Source organism: Piliocolobus tephrosceles, chromosome 6 (assembly GCF_002776525.5).
Source record: "Piliocolobus tephrosceles isolate RC106 chromosome 6, ASM277652v3, whole genome shotgun sequence".
Classification (NCBI taxonomy): Eukaryota; Metazoa; Chordata; class Mammalia; order Primates; family Cercopithecidae; genus Piliocolobus; species Piliocolobus tephrosceles.
Window position 1 is genome coordinate 142532757 of NC_045439.1, and position 14203 is coordinate 142546959.

A 14203-nucleotide genomic window follows, 5' to 3' on the forward strand; every position below is an offset into this window, starting at 1 on the left:
GATGCCTACAGGAGTGCAGGTGGGGCACCAGGCATCTCTGCTCACCTTGGCTGCTCTGCTGGTGGTGGGGTGCCTGCCTGTGCTGTGCATGCTGCAGCTTCAGCAGGGTGGGCAGTCAGGCCAGTGCCAGCCTTTGCCCCCAGAGAACTCTTCACACCTTATTCTTACCCCAAACCCATCACTGGCCCAGGCATCAAAAGGTGGCATCAAAAGTACATATCCCTGTGCTATTCCCCTTCAAAAAGGTTCATATCTAATATCTCACGGAGTCCCCCGACTAGCCTTGGAAAGGCAAAACAGGGATTATTAATCTCCATTTTGTAGATGCTGAGGGACTTGTCCAAGGCTGCTCTGAATTCAGCATAGAGCTGGGACTGGGCTCCACTTTCCTGGTGTCCAGTCATTCTTGTCAAACTTTGGTCTGCGGAAAATACATGCCTGCCTCTGTGTAGGCCCCAGTCTCTTTCCCTTTAAGAACTCAGGTCTGAGAGGACAAGCGCATGCGCGCACGCATACACACCCTTACAAGATGCACAACCACCAAAAAGCCTAATAAAGCAGGGTGCCCAAGACCACGGTTCAGGATCCGTAAAAACGGCCGGAGATAATTGACTGCAACCTATTCACTGCAAACGGGGCAACTTAGGCCCACAAAGGGCCAGAGACTTGACCCAAGTCACAGAGTAGACTAGAGCCCAGGTCTCCGGACTCCCAGTCCTGTGCTCTCTCCACTGTCTGCACCCTCAGCAAACAAGGCAAGGCAGGGAGGAGCAGGAGCTCAGAGAGCCTGGGGCTGAAGGGCGGGAGGAAGGAGCCTGGTGGGGGACTTCAGTCTACAGGGGTGGATGTTCCAATCTTTCTCCGGCAGGGCCCGGGTGGGGGTACCAGGTAGCTGCAACCTGTTCCTTCAGCACCTGGGAGTACACAGAGTCTGGTTCCACGAAGCCAAATGTTTCTTCTTTGTCCTCTGTGTCCATTCATCTCTTATCACTGTGTCCACTGAGTGGCAGAGGTCCAGGCCCAGCACCTTCCAGTCTAGGAGCCTGTGACCTGGGACAGGATCCTTGGGGAAAGAGTGAGGGCTGGCAAAGGGTCCACCCCTGAGCACTCCAAGAGACAGTGGTGGAACGCATTTCAAGGATTCAGAGCGGCCAGGAGCCTCTCCCACCGGCGAAGGGGACACTGCCGTGGGGCTGCGGATAGCCAGTTGTTTTTTCCTCCTTCCCTGTGCTCCACCCCATGCACTTTTCCGAGGGGCAAGCTCCGCAGTTCTCCCATCAGGGAGGCTCTCCAGGGTCCCTGTCGGCCTTCGGCTCCTGGGGTGGAGGTGGGCCTGGGGTACATGAGCCCTAGGAGAATGGGGTGTGAGAGACTCCCCTGGACTCCTGGCTTGGATGGCATCTCAGGCTGTGGAGTGGGGTGGCGAGTCTTTGGAGGTCACAGAGCCCAGGGTCGGTGACACGTGATGAGGCGCAGGCCTGGCTCAGGGAGTGGTGCCCACGGCCCTCGGCTCCTCCCTCGGGGCCGCCCCGCCCCATGCGGGAGGGGAGGGGCGGGGACCGGCATGGATAGGCGCCGCGACCCGCAGGGCCAGGTGCAGGGCCCGAGAGTCCGGGGTCGCCGCAGCCCGGGAGGAGTGACCGGTCTCCGGCCTGCTTGTGCTGTCCCCGCGCCCTGTCCACTGGACTCCAGAGACCCTCGGAACCCAGGTAAGCGGGGGCGGGACTTCCCGCCGCGCGCCGCCTCCTCTCCTCCTGGTCCACGCGCACCAGCCCTCAGCGGCCGCCCCAGCCGCCCTGCGCCTGTGGAGCCCGGGTGGCCGCTCCAAGGGCGGGTCTGGGAAAGTTTGTGCCGGGGCGGCCCTGATCCGGCGGCGGCGCGGCGTGGCCACTTTCACCGCACGCGGGGCCGGTGTGAAGGTGGGGCGGCCGCCGCCTTGCAGAAGGCTCTCTGCTGCAATCGAGGGCGGTGAGGGGCACTGTTGCCTTCTAGCACCTTTTCTCTCAGTCTCCAGGGCGTTTGCGCCGCTTATCCTTCCTCCACCGCCCCCTCCTGCCACCCCCACTTTAATAAAACCCTTGGATTGGGGCTTCACAGTTGGCGATTTCTTTACACCAGTGCTTCCCGCCTCCTGAGCCCAGATGCGAGCCTGGGCTGAGCAGGACCGTGTGGGTGAGGGGCGGCCCTCTGCCTGCGGGGGGCCCCTGTGGAAGTGGGTGCCCAGCTACAGGGAGTTTCCCGTGCTCTGTCATTGGCCTACCCCCTGGCCACAGCCCCCAGCTGGACATCTCTTGGCTCCCCTGGCACTTCCCAAGTCCCAGTCGGATGAGCCCAGGAGAGGGGGTGGACCCCAGCACCAGTGGAGCAACAATTCAGGAGCCCAGTAACTCTCATCCGTGAACAGAACCGGCTTCCTCCCGCTTAGGTTGGGAGGAGGGCTCAGCTTAGTGGGAGTTGGGGGTGACAACTGCCCCTTCCCACGCAGAGCCATAGAAAAGAGATGGGGAGAGGTCAGGGGATCTGAGAAGAACTAGCAGCCAACAGGGACACATCCCTGATTTCATTTGAACCTAACAAACCATGGCAAGTAGATATTAGCACAGGGGCAGATGAGAAGCCAAGGAGGCCCAACAAGACTCAGCCATTTGCTGGAGAAACTGGTGGACTTTTCTCCACCACTGAGTGGCAGATTTCCCACCACATCCTTCCAGAGCCGGATGGTTGCTTCTGCATTCTTGCAGTGCCCTTGACTCAGCAGAGGTTTGTTTCTTTCCCCCCTACTCCCCATCCCGCTAGGTTCTTCCTGTGAAAGAGGTTCAGGGGAGAGGGCACCTCCGAGCAGGCACGAACTCCAGTCAGGAAAGACCTCCAAGAGCCAGCCAGAGCCTTGCTAAGCTCCCAGAACTCCAGGAGGGCAGGGACCTGCTTTGTTCCCTGCCGTAGCCATAGTACCTGGCACACAGGAAGGTGCTCTGTGAGAACGGAATGATTAGTCTGCAACAGCAAAGCTTCTTTTCCAACTGCCTTATCTCTGCCCTTGGCAAGCAGAAAGGGCACTCTGAAAAGTTGGATCACAAAGGTGTCCGGCCCCACCACTGAGATCCCTTGGCACTCTTACCCACGTGGAGCAATATTTTTCCTTTACACCAAGAGAACATCCTTAATCCCATGTGCTTTTCTTTCTTTCTTTCTTTCTCTTTCTTTCTTTCTTTCTTTCTTTCTTTCTTTCTTTCTTTCTTTCTTTCTTTCTTTCTTTCTTTCTTTCTTTCTTTCGAGACTGAGTCCTGCTCTATCACCCAGGTTGGAGTGCAAGGACAAGATCTTGGCTCACTGCCACCTCCGCCTCCCAGGTTCAAGCAATTCTCTACCATGCCCGGCTAATTTTTGTATTTTTAGTAGAGGCAGGGTTTCACCATGTTGGCCAGGTTGGTCTCGAACTCCTGACCTCAGATGATCCACCCAAGTTGGCCTCCCAAAGTGTTGGGATTACAGGTGTAAGCCACCTCGTCCTGCCCCCATGTGCTTTTCCAGAGAGACAGGGGACTTTTGCTTTACCCTGGTCCCGCCAAGGAGAGGCCAGGGCTGGTGGGTTCCATGCCCAGCTTGGCCCTACCCTAGATTGGAGGCAGAGCAACTTTGTCCCTTTATGTAGAATTCTTACACATCCCTCCAGGGGTAAGAATTGGAATGGAATTATTCGGAAACATTAATCTTCATTGTCTCCTCTCTCTCCTTACCACTCCATGGGGCAGCTACTATTGGGGGAAGAGAAGGTGCTTTTCTGGGTCTCAATTTCCTCATCTGTAAAATGAGAATAACAGGCCCTGCGTGGTTTTAGGACATAGTAAGTGGTTCCAAAGGATTCTGTGGGCTGCAAAGCAAACTGTAAGAGCGGATTGTTATTTTCTCATGTGTGTTAGCCCGGCCTCCCCGGTTGGCGGTAAGTCCTTTCTCAGCATCTTGGTATCCCTTACTCATCCTGAATACACAGAAGGTTTGCAAGACATATTTTCAAAAATAATCCCTACAGGAAGAGAAAAATTGTGAATTCATAAGAAATGGGGGGAGTTTTGTGTGTGTGTGTGTGTGGGTTTTTTTTAGCCCAGTGTTAGGAGCCAAGAATGGTGGCAGGAAACTGGGCAGGGCCATGCATGAGTACAGGGACAGCTCTCAGGGGTGGTGTGGATGCTAGGTTTGTGCACGGGCTTGAGCCCCAGTCAGTCTCTCAGTGACTTCCTCCAGGAAACAGAACTGACCAACTCTGGGTTGGTCAGATATATATATTCAAGACAGGGTCTTGCTCTGTCGCCCAGGCTGGAATGCGGTAGCATGATCTCTGCTCACTGTAACCTCCACCTCCCGGGCTCGAGCTATCCTCCTCACCTCAGCCTCCTTAGTAGCTGGGACTATAAGCCTGCACCCTCATGCCCAGCTAATTTTTGTATTTTTTGTAGAGGTGGGGTCTCACTATGTTGACCAGGTTGTTCTCGAACTCCTGAGTGCAAGTGATGTGTCTGCCTCTACCTCCCAAAGTGCTGGGATTACAGATGTGATCCACCATGCCCAGCCAGAACTTTCAAATTCCTCTCCTTCCCTCCCCTTGTAAGGGGAGGGGAGACCCTACCATGCAGAGGAGGATCAGTAGGAGGGACGGAAGGGTCTGAGAGCCCCTGCAGTTGGAGGTGGCCAGTGTCTTGTTCATCGAAGGCCAGGGTAGAGTGAGGGATGTAGAAGAGTCCCTGGCAGTGCCCTGAGGATGCCGCCCACCTTGCTTTGAAGAAATCCTCCCCTCAGTCAGGACTTTTGGGGCCCTGCCAGGACCCCTGTGTGACTCCTGGACTCCTCAGCAGACCCAGGTGCCTGCCTTTGAGGACAGGCCAGCATACCCGGAGTTGGTCAGTTCTGTTTCCTGGAGGAAGCCGCTGAGAGACTGACTGGGGCTCTAGCCTACCATCCCCACCACTCCTGAGCGCTGTCCCTGTACTCATGCATGGCCCTGCCCAGTTTCCCGCCACCATTCTTGACTCCTAACAAGGATCCAGCAGAGTAAGAGCTTTAGACTCAGAGTCTCTAAGCTAGACTGAGCCTTAGCAGCCATGTCCTCCCGCTCATTCTCTGCTTCACTTTCCATGGCTCATATCCCCTTCTGACAGCCTATAGATTTCACTCCTTAATCTTGCTTGCCATCTGTCTTCCCTGTTAGAATATCAGCTCTGTGAGGGCAAGGCCTTTTGTCTCTCTCGTTCCATGGTCTCTCCCCAGAGATCAGAGTGTAGTAGGTGCTCAGTCAACATGTGCTGAGTAGATGAACATATCCGATGCACCATTTCTCAGTACACAGATGGGGAGACTGAGACCCAGAGGTGAGGAGTGACTCTTGGAGGCAGAGCTGGAGCTTCTCCTAATTAGACTCAAGTTAATTCAAAGTTGGGTCTCTGTCCCCCACTTTGAATTACCTTGGTTGCTAGGGGTGCTTAAGAGGCCCTTGGCAAGAACCTTCAGGCCAGCTGCCTCCAGAGTTACCCAAAGGGGCAGCTCCCAGACTGAACGGGCAGCTGCCACATGAGGCGATTGGAGAGTTCCAGGAAGGAGTCATCCCCATCAGACCTCCATCCTCAAAGGAAACCTCCCAGGGCTGCTCTCCCAAGGCTGCCAGTTCCTCTGCTAGTGAGTTCTCTCTTGGTGAAAATAGTGCCCTCTGCAGGCAGCCTTTTAAAATTCCCCAGTGCAATTAAATAAATAAATAAATAAAATAAGCACATCCAATAAATAAATACATTCTCCAGTGCACTGGAGAACTAAGGAAGTCCAAAGCCAGGCTCCTGGCAGCTGTGGGAGAAGGGGTGGTATTCCCATGGACTTGGGCTAGGGATAACCAACCAGTCTGAGAAGTGCAGCCAGAGGCCCAGGGAAGCCTTGGGATTCTGAGGCCTCACTTGGGAATCTGGCAAGACAGCCTAGAGGCCACAGTGCTCAGCGCGCCCCACAGAGGAGCAGATCTCGTGCGAGCCTCTACATTCCCTCCATGGGGAGCTTTGGCTTTTTCCCCCAAGCCCAGCTATTAACCCCAAACATCTTTTTCTGTCGTCATTGCGGTCTGCCAAATTCAGGGTTGGAATGCACCTGAACCTTGGAGCTGGGGGAAGGACTCCAGAAATTAGGCCTTGAAGGATATGTAGGAGTTTTCCAACTTGTTGGAAAAATTAGGGAGGAAGGGGACAGGCAGGTGAGGGAGCTGTGATAATGCTTTGCCTGAAGAAACGAATCTGTAATGGGGCCTTCTTCTGTGACTGAGGCCATTGTAGGCCCTCCCCTACCCCACCATCCTTGTCCCCGCCACCCTCTATGGGCTTCCTGCTCCTGAAGAGGGTGAGGCCCTGACCTAAGACAGAGCTTCATGCACTGCTGCCCTGGCCTTCTCTGTATTACCGCTGTTACTACAAGTTTACTGACTTTCAGCCACAGTGAATGGAAAAGTACGCCTGTTGCAACATGACGTGAGTCAGTTGTTCATAAATAATGGGATTGCACCGTCAGCTCTGATGCCCTGGTGTCTGGCCCACAGTTGGAGACATGGTGTTGGCTCCTTGGAGAAAAGGGTAAGGGTGACTCTAGACATCAGTTTGCAATTACGCAGGATGGCAGTGAGGATCCAGCAGGTGCGGGAGATACAATCATTTTTGGCATCTAGGAAAAAAGATAGTGCCCCCAAAGCGGTGATCCAAGGTTTAATTCTTATCCATGCCCTTCCTCCAATCCTGGTTTTGCCTTACACAGTCATCCTCTCTTCTGACCTTGACCTCAGCCAGGACCACCCCCAGCATGCTATGGACTTAAGGGGTGAGTTTTGCCCAAGCCTCAGATAGGGTCATTCTGCCTGGACACACCACCGTCCCTTAAGACAGTCTTCCTCTGATTATTTGGGAACCCTGTGACCAAGATGGTCAGGCTCATCTTGGTGGGATTCATTTGGAGCCTGCCAGAGACACAGAGCCCAGCTATGATAGCTTCTAGACCCTAGAGTCCCAAATTCAGCCCACTCCACTAGCTTGCCACTTGTCTTGGAGTTGGTCACTGTACTCCTGGGAGCTGAAGGCTAGTGTTGGCTGGTAGAGAGCCCTGGATTCTAATTCTGACATTATCTAATACATAGTGTGACTTTGATCCTGTCACTTGCTCTGCCTCAATTTCCTCTTCTGTACAGCTTGGATTCATCATGGTGTCTCACCCTCAGCACTATTGACTTTTGGGAGGGGATAATTCTTTGCGGGGTGGGGGGTGCAGAGGCGGGATGTGCTGTGCATTGTGGGAGGTTAGCAGTAGTCCTGGCTTCTACCCATCAGATGCTGCACCATCACCTCCCCTTCCTTTCCTGGCAACAAAACCTGTCTCCAGACATTGCCCCATCTCTGGTTGAGACCCCTGGGTTCAATGATCTATGAAGTTTCATGAATGTGGACTGTGTGTGAATGAAGAGTCAACAGGTGGGGCATGCAAGGACTTATGGGTGGAGGGGCCCCCTGGACCTCATGCTGAGAGCCAAGGCCAGTTCTCTTCACCTTCTAGACCTTGGGTTACATAAGTCGGGGTGGGGAGGCGAGGCTTAGCGTGAGGGGGAGAGAGGCCTGTGGTCTGGGCCCGCACACTAAGGTCAGTGACCTTCCAAGTGCGGGGCAGTGTGGTGACTAATCATCTATCCATGACCTAGGACTCAGCATTCCCCCCGCCTTCCCTCTCACGCTGCCTGGGAGGGGACACAGGAAGTGAATCAGCCCACCCACCAAGCAGAGGAGGGAGAGAGGTGGCGTGTGGTGCTGTTAGATGCAAGGGCATGCCTGCGCCGGCCTACGCTGGGTTTTATTTTGTTTATTCCTCCCAAGTTAGCTGTTTATTAACTTTGTCCATGGAAACCCCCTTCTGACCTTGTTGCTCAATGGAAGGGCAGACAATCTTTGACAGGGGGAGGGGTTTGTTGATGAATATTAGAAGTAAATCACCGTTCTGAGAATAACAGGCTGTGAGGTTTGGGATAGTACTAACCCAGAACTATTGGTTTGGGGGATTCATTCCTTCATTGAAGAAACTGCTCTGGACTGTGGGCTAGACGTGGGCAGGAGAAGGGAATGAGACATAGTGCCTGCCTGCAGAACCGCTCAGTCTCGGAGGACAGACATGGCTGTCGGGCTGTCCCTACAGGGTACTGGGAATGTTCATGGAATGCATCAAGTGGGGTGTAGGCAGCTCCACCCGGCTGTGTTTCGGGGAATTGGGGGTGGGTGGCTGGGGCAACACACGTGTTTGGGGAGGTGGCGGGAATGTCCAGGCAGCTTCCCAAGAGGAAGAGGTGGATTTTTTGTTGCGTTATTTTGTCATTGCCCTTTGTTATTATGGTAAAACATACAAAACATAAAATTGACCATTTAACCTTTTTTTTTTTTTTTTGATATGGAGTCTCAATCTGTCGCCCAGGCTGGAGTGCAATGGCACCATCTCAGCTCACCACAACCTCTGCCTCCTGGGTTCAAGCAATTCTCCTGCCTCAACCTCCTGAGTAGCTGGGATTACAGGCACCCACCACCACACCCAGTTAATTTTTGTATTTTTAGTAGACAGGGTTTCACCATGTTGGCCAGGATGGTCTCGATTTATGGACCTCGTGATCCACCCACCTCGTCCTCCCAAAGTACCGGGATTATAGGTGTGAGCCACTGCACCCCGCCCATTTAACCATTTTTTAAGTCTGCAATTCATTGTCATTAAGTATGTTCACATTGTTGTGCAGCCATCACCACCATCCATCTCCACCCCTTTTTATCATCTCCCAGTTGAAACTCGGTACCCAATAAACAATTTCCCATTTCCCCTCCCCCAGCCCCTGGCAACCACCATTCTTCTTTCTGTATTTTTACCAACTTGAGTACTCTAGATAACTCCTGTAAGTGGAATCATGCTGCACTGGTCTTTTTGTGACTGGCTAGTTTCACTTAGCATAGTGTCTTCAAGTTTCATCCATGTTGTGGCTTGTGACAGAATTTCCTTCCTTTTTAAGGCTGCATAATATTCCATTATGAATACACCACATTTCTTTTTTTCTTTTTCTTTTTTTTTTGAGAGATAGTCTCGCTGTGTCACCCAGGCTGGAGTGCAGTGGCCGGATCTCTGCTCGTCGCACCCTCCACCTCCCGGTATAGTGAACATTTTGTTGATCATTTGTTACTGACACTTCAGTGGCTTCACCTTTTGTCTGCTGTGAATAATGTTGCTATGAACATGGAAATACAAATATATGTTTGCGTCCCTGCTCTCACTTCCTTTGAATGCATGCCCAGAAGTGGAGTTTCTGGGTCATATGGTGGTTCTATGTGTAAGTTTTGAAGGAACCATCATAGTATTAAGGAAGAAGTGTTTGATTTAGGTTTTAAGGATGAGCGTGGGATCTCTGGGCACCTCAGAGGGAAGGGGAGGGGTGAGGAAGAAAGGAAAAAGCCCAGGCTGCATGAAGAAAGTGGCGCTGAGGTGTTCGTACCTGGGGCTGGAGATGAGGCCATGAGGGTGGGAGGGGCTGGGGAGAGTATAGAAGGTCTTGCACCCTTCATCCCCTGCCAGGCTGGGCAACTTGGGCTCTGCCCTGCCGACAGCGAGAAATGTCGAAGGAGTTTTCATCAGGAAGTGAGACAGGCCAATGGTCATCTTAGAAGGACATAGTTGGGAAGGATGTCCCAGGTGGACTGAGAGGGAAAGAGGCTTCAGGCAAGAAGACCACATGGGAGAAAGCTGGGGGACCCTGTGGCTATCGGTGGGGAGGTAGAGGGAGCAAGTCTGAAGGGTGCTGTGCTGCACAAGGGTGCCCAGGATTCTGGTTTGTTGGCTGGGTTGATGGTGGTGCAGGCACCTGAGTAAGCTCACTGGAGGAGCAGCCGGCTTGACAAGATGAGGAGCAGATAAACTTGGGCCTGGTGGCTTTAAGGGGCCCACAGAACCACCTAGAGATGAACTTAGAGACGAGGCGTTGACAAGTGTGAAAAAGCACTACAGAGCTACTTGCTAAGTACAAGGTGAGAAGCCAGTCAAGGGCCAGGGCAAGGACTGCCGTCAGATGACCTGGAGGGCCCTGCGGCGTTGAAAGCCAGGACACAGGGTGGCCTCTGCTCAGTGTGGCTCAATCCCTGCCCTGGCCATGTCATATCAATCCACACATTCTCAGTGCCAAGCTCGAGGCTGCATGCTTGGTTTGGGCACTGTGGGTGGAGACCCAGAGATCAACATGACCCAGTGACTTTAATTCATTTATTCATCCCATAAAGCTCAGAGAATGGAATCCGGCCAATACCTTTGCACAGCTAAAGATTGAATGTCTGCAGGAGAAATGGAGTGTGTTATGGAAATGTATCATGGGGACATGACAGGCTAGAGCAGGATCTCTCACCTTGGCCCTGTGACATATTGGACCAGACAATTCTTTGTCGTGTGGGACTGTCCTGTGCACTGCAGGATGTCTAGCAGCATCCCTGGCTTCTATGCAACAGATGCCAGTAGCCACATACACCCCCTCCCTGCTTGTGACAACCACAAATATCTCCAAACATTGCCAAATGTCCACTGGGGAGCAAGACCACCCCCCAGTGAGATCCATTGGTCTAGGGGTCAAAAAAGGTTTCTTTGAGGTAGTTATGTTAATCTGGGTTCCAGAATATAGATAAGAATTAATTAGGGTACAGCAGGGGTAGAAAGTGGAGGAGAGTATTCAAGGCACAGGTTCCAGCAAGTGCAAAGGCCCTGAGGTGAGAGAGAGCATGTAGGCAGCAGTGAGGAACCTGGTGTAGCTTCCTCACTGAATGAATGTGAAACGCTTTGATTAGGCAAGCAGTGGTGAAGGTGGGAGAGAAGGGTCAAATTCTAGGGATCTTCAAGAGGGAACACTCTAGGTTCTGATGACCAAAAGGGTTTGGACATGAGATTACTAGGGAAATCCCCCAGGTGCAGAGAAGGAAACCAACTAGAAGCTGGTGAATTGCATTTGGAGCATGTTGGGTTGGGGATACCTGGGAGACAGCAGGTGGGGTCCTGAGCTCAGAAGAGAAGTCTGGTTGGAGATACACAGTTGAAAGCTACACGCATACAGGTGATGAGAGAAGCCATGGGGTGGATGGGACAGCCCTGGGAGTGCCTGCAGACTGAGAAGTGGAGCATGGAGAGGACGGCCTGGCAGGAAGCAGCAGGAGCTCCAACATTTAGAGATGGAGTACGAGTTCCGAGAGAGAGAGTGGAGGACCGAATGGAGAATGGTGCTGTGGAGGCTCATGGAAGAGTGCTCCAGGCACAAGGCCTCGCCCACTGTGAATCCTGTGGTGCACGGGCAAGTGGATGAGGACTGAGAAGTGGCTGGGGATTTTGGAGTGCTACGAGGAGGAACCAGACTGAGATGATTGAGGAATGGGCAACAGGTGGGAAGAGAGGCAGCTGGCAGACAGTTTTTCCAAAAATGTGTCAGTAGACATGAGGAGAGAGTGAGAAAGCCAGAAAGGGAAGTGGGTTTAGGATCTCACGGGGAAGAGTTTTCATTCCCCAATCTCCCCGGATCTCCCCATTCCCTCCCACCTTGGAGGCAACGTTACCAGTTCCATGCACGTGTTAGGAAAAACATATATAGATTCTTTCCCCCGGATGGTGGCACATGCATGTACTCTGTCCCTGAGTCTCAATTTTTCCACCTAGCTACCTACCGTGAGGTTTTTCTGTATCAGTACATAGAAAGCTACTTCTCGGCCAGGTGCAATAGCTCACACCTGTAATCCTCGGCACTTTGGGAGGCCGAGGCGGCGGATCACCTAAGGTCAGGAGTTTGAGACCAGCCTGGTCAACAAGGTGAAATGCCGTCTCTACAAAAATACAAAAATTAGTCGGACATGATGGTAGGTACCTGTAATCCCAGCTACTGGGAGGCTGAAGGGGGAGAATCGCTTGAACCCCCCGGGAGGTGCAGGTTACAGTGAGCTGAGATCACTCCACTGCACTCCAGCCTGGGTGACAGAGTGAGACTCCATCTAAAAAAAACAAAAACAAAAAACAAACAAAAAAGAAAGCTGCTTCTTTCTTGCTTATGGATGTCACATAACTTATTTAACTAATCTGTTTTTTGGACATGGAGGCGGTTTTGAGCCTTTTGCCACCATAAATGATTTCCCACAGGATCTCCTTGTACTTCAGTCATTTTGCCAATGTAGGTGGCTATAGGTAGGATAAAGTTCTAGAAGTGGAACTGGTGATTCAAGGGTATGTGCGTTTATATTTGGAATGATATTGGCAATGTGCTGTCCATAGAGTTTGTAAGAATGTACCCGCCTACCAGCAGTGGATAAGGATACTCATCTACCACACCCTCCAACAGAGAGTGTTACCAAACACACCAATATTTGCCAATCTGGAAGACAAAAATGATTTCTTGATGTAGTTTAACCTGCATTTTGAATAAAGTTAAATATATTATTATAGATATAAAAGTCATTTGAGTTTCCTTTTCTGTGAACTGTCTATAAGTTTTATCAATTTTATGTGAAGTTGTTCATCTTTTTCTTATTAGAGGAATCAGAGGGAATCTTGATGATTTGGGGAAACTAGTCTTTTGTCTGGAATAGACATTACACGTTTTTCCCTTCCCGATTTGGTCAATAATTTATTATTATTATTTATTATTGCTGTTACTGCTGTTTTTTAAGAATTACGAATGTTGATGGAAGAGATTCACCGGAGAGGGGAATCTCTGATATGGAGGTCGCTGAGGAAGCATTGAGGTGAGTTCCAGAATGGACCAGGGCTTGTCCTCAGGCAGGAAGGGAGATACCTCCGCCGTCATGACAGGGAGGAGGGAGGGAAGAGGGAGCTGTGTGCCAGGAATTGGATGGCTACACGTTGAAGGAGTGAAGGAGATCGTGAGTTCATCTATGGAAGGGGCTGCGTTCACGAGATAGGAAAAGTTAAGAGGGGTGAGAGAGTTCACTGATGCAGCAAGAGAGTGACTGCACTGCTGAAGCCTGGAACCTGAGTTAGATGAGGGGAGTGAATGGGTGGTGTTCTGACGTTGTTTGCTTAGATTTTGTATTTGTTTGTGTGGCGTTTGTTAGTCACAGGGCCAAACAGTCAGCCCAAGTGGTTCCCGTCTCCCCTGCAACTTAAAACCCATGCTCTCAGTCACTTCCTTATCGAACTCTGATGCACCCCGCCAATCTTTCCCTGCCCTTGGTCGCCCAGTCCTAGGTACCAAACAATTTGGGACAGCCTCTATGCTCCAGTGCCCACGGGGGTTATTTAAACTAGCCATTCCTAACCTGCTCAACCTGCCCTGCTGTGCTTTTCCCATTGAAACCCAAAAAGGATCTGACCGAGGCCTCCCGCTCACTGGCCAAAGCCTGGTGATTCACCTGCGGCCATACACTGGGTTTGGTGTGCCCCCGCCTCTTGGGAAATGCAGGTAATACATTCATTCAGCAGCATTGCCTCTCTCCGTTATCACTCAGTTGCCTCCATCAATTAAAATCCTGCAGGTACAATTGAGACCACAGAGGACCCTCAAACAGGAATAGAATGTCAGTAAACTGCAGGCCCAGTGAGGCTCCAGAGCCATCAGAGCATGAGTGGTTAAAGAAGCAAGCTCTCTGGGAAGACTTCCTGGAGGAGGTGGGCTGGGGAGATGGGTTCTGAAGAATGGAGATGAGGAGATGCCTTGTAATGGGACTGGGGTGGGGCAGTGCAGGGGAGTGTGTGGGTGTGTTTGGGGGTCTGGGAGGACAGCAATCAGAACTGAAGGAGGCTGGAGGAAAATCTACAATGAGGAGGTTAATCTGATGGTGTATAGAGGAGGCAGGGGTGATAGGGTCCAAGAGGTAGGGTGGAGCCTGCAGATGCTTTTTGAAAACAGAATTTTTCTTTCCAAGAATGATTTGATTTTGTGATAACTCCTTCTAGGGGCTCACGGTGAGGCTTGAAGATGCCTATGATGAAGGACCTAGATGTGTGTTCCAACCTTGCATTAGGTCCAACTTGACTCTCACTATACAGTAAACCCCCTACCTTGCTACTTTTGGTTATCATATTAACAGAACCCCATTTCTGGCTGAGCTCAACCATCTGGCTTTGCCCTTCAACCCCGGCAAAAGTCATCCTCTTCTCTCTCTTCTGCTTGTTATAGCAGCAGGGGAACTTCCCT

The 14203-nt window shown here is 51.8% G+C and overlaps 1 protein-coding gene across 4 annotated transcripts in view; it reads left to right on the plus strand.

Moving 5' to 3' along the window:
• The first annotated feature begins 1552 nt into the window (after nt 1–1552).
• PAQR5 (progestin and adipoQ receptor family member 5) overlaps nt 1553–14203 on the plus strand; it is a 101395-nt gene continuing 88744 nt past the window's right edge. For 3 of the 4 annotated variants that reach the window (XM_023220725.1, XM_023220728.1, XM_023220726.1), the window contains exon 1: nt 1553–1709. The gene's annotated coding sequence lies outside the window, so the exon portion shown is untranslated. Of the gene's footprint in view, nt 1710–9114; nt 9186–14203 lie in introns of all 4 variants that reach the window. The other variant, XM_023220724.1, reaches the window with a different exon arrangement.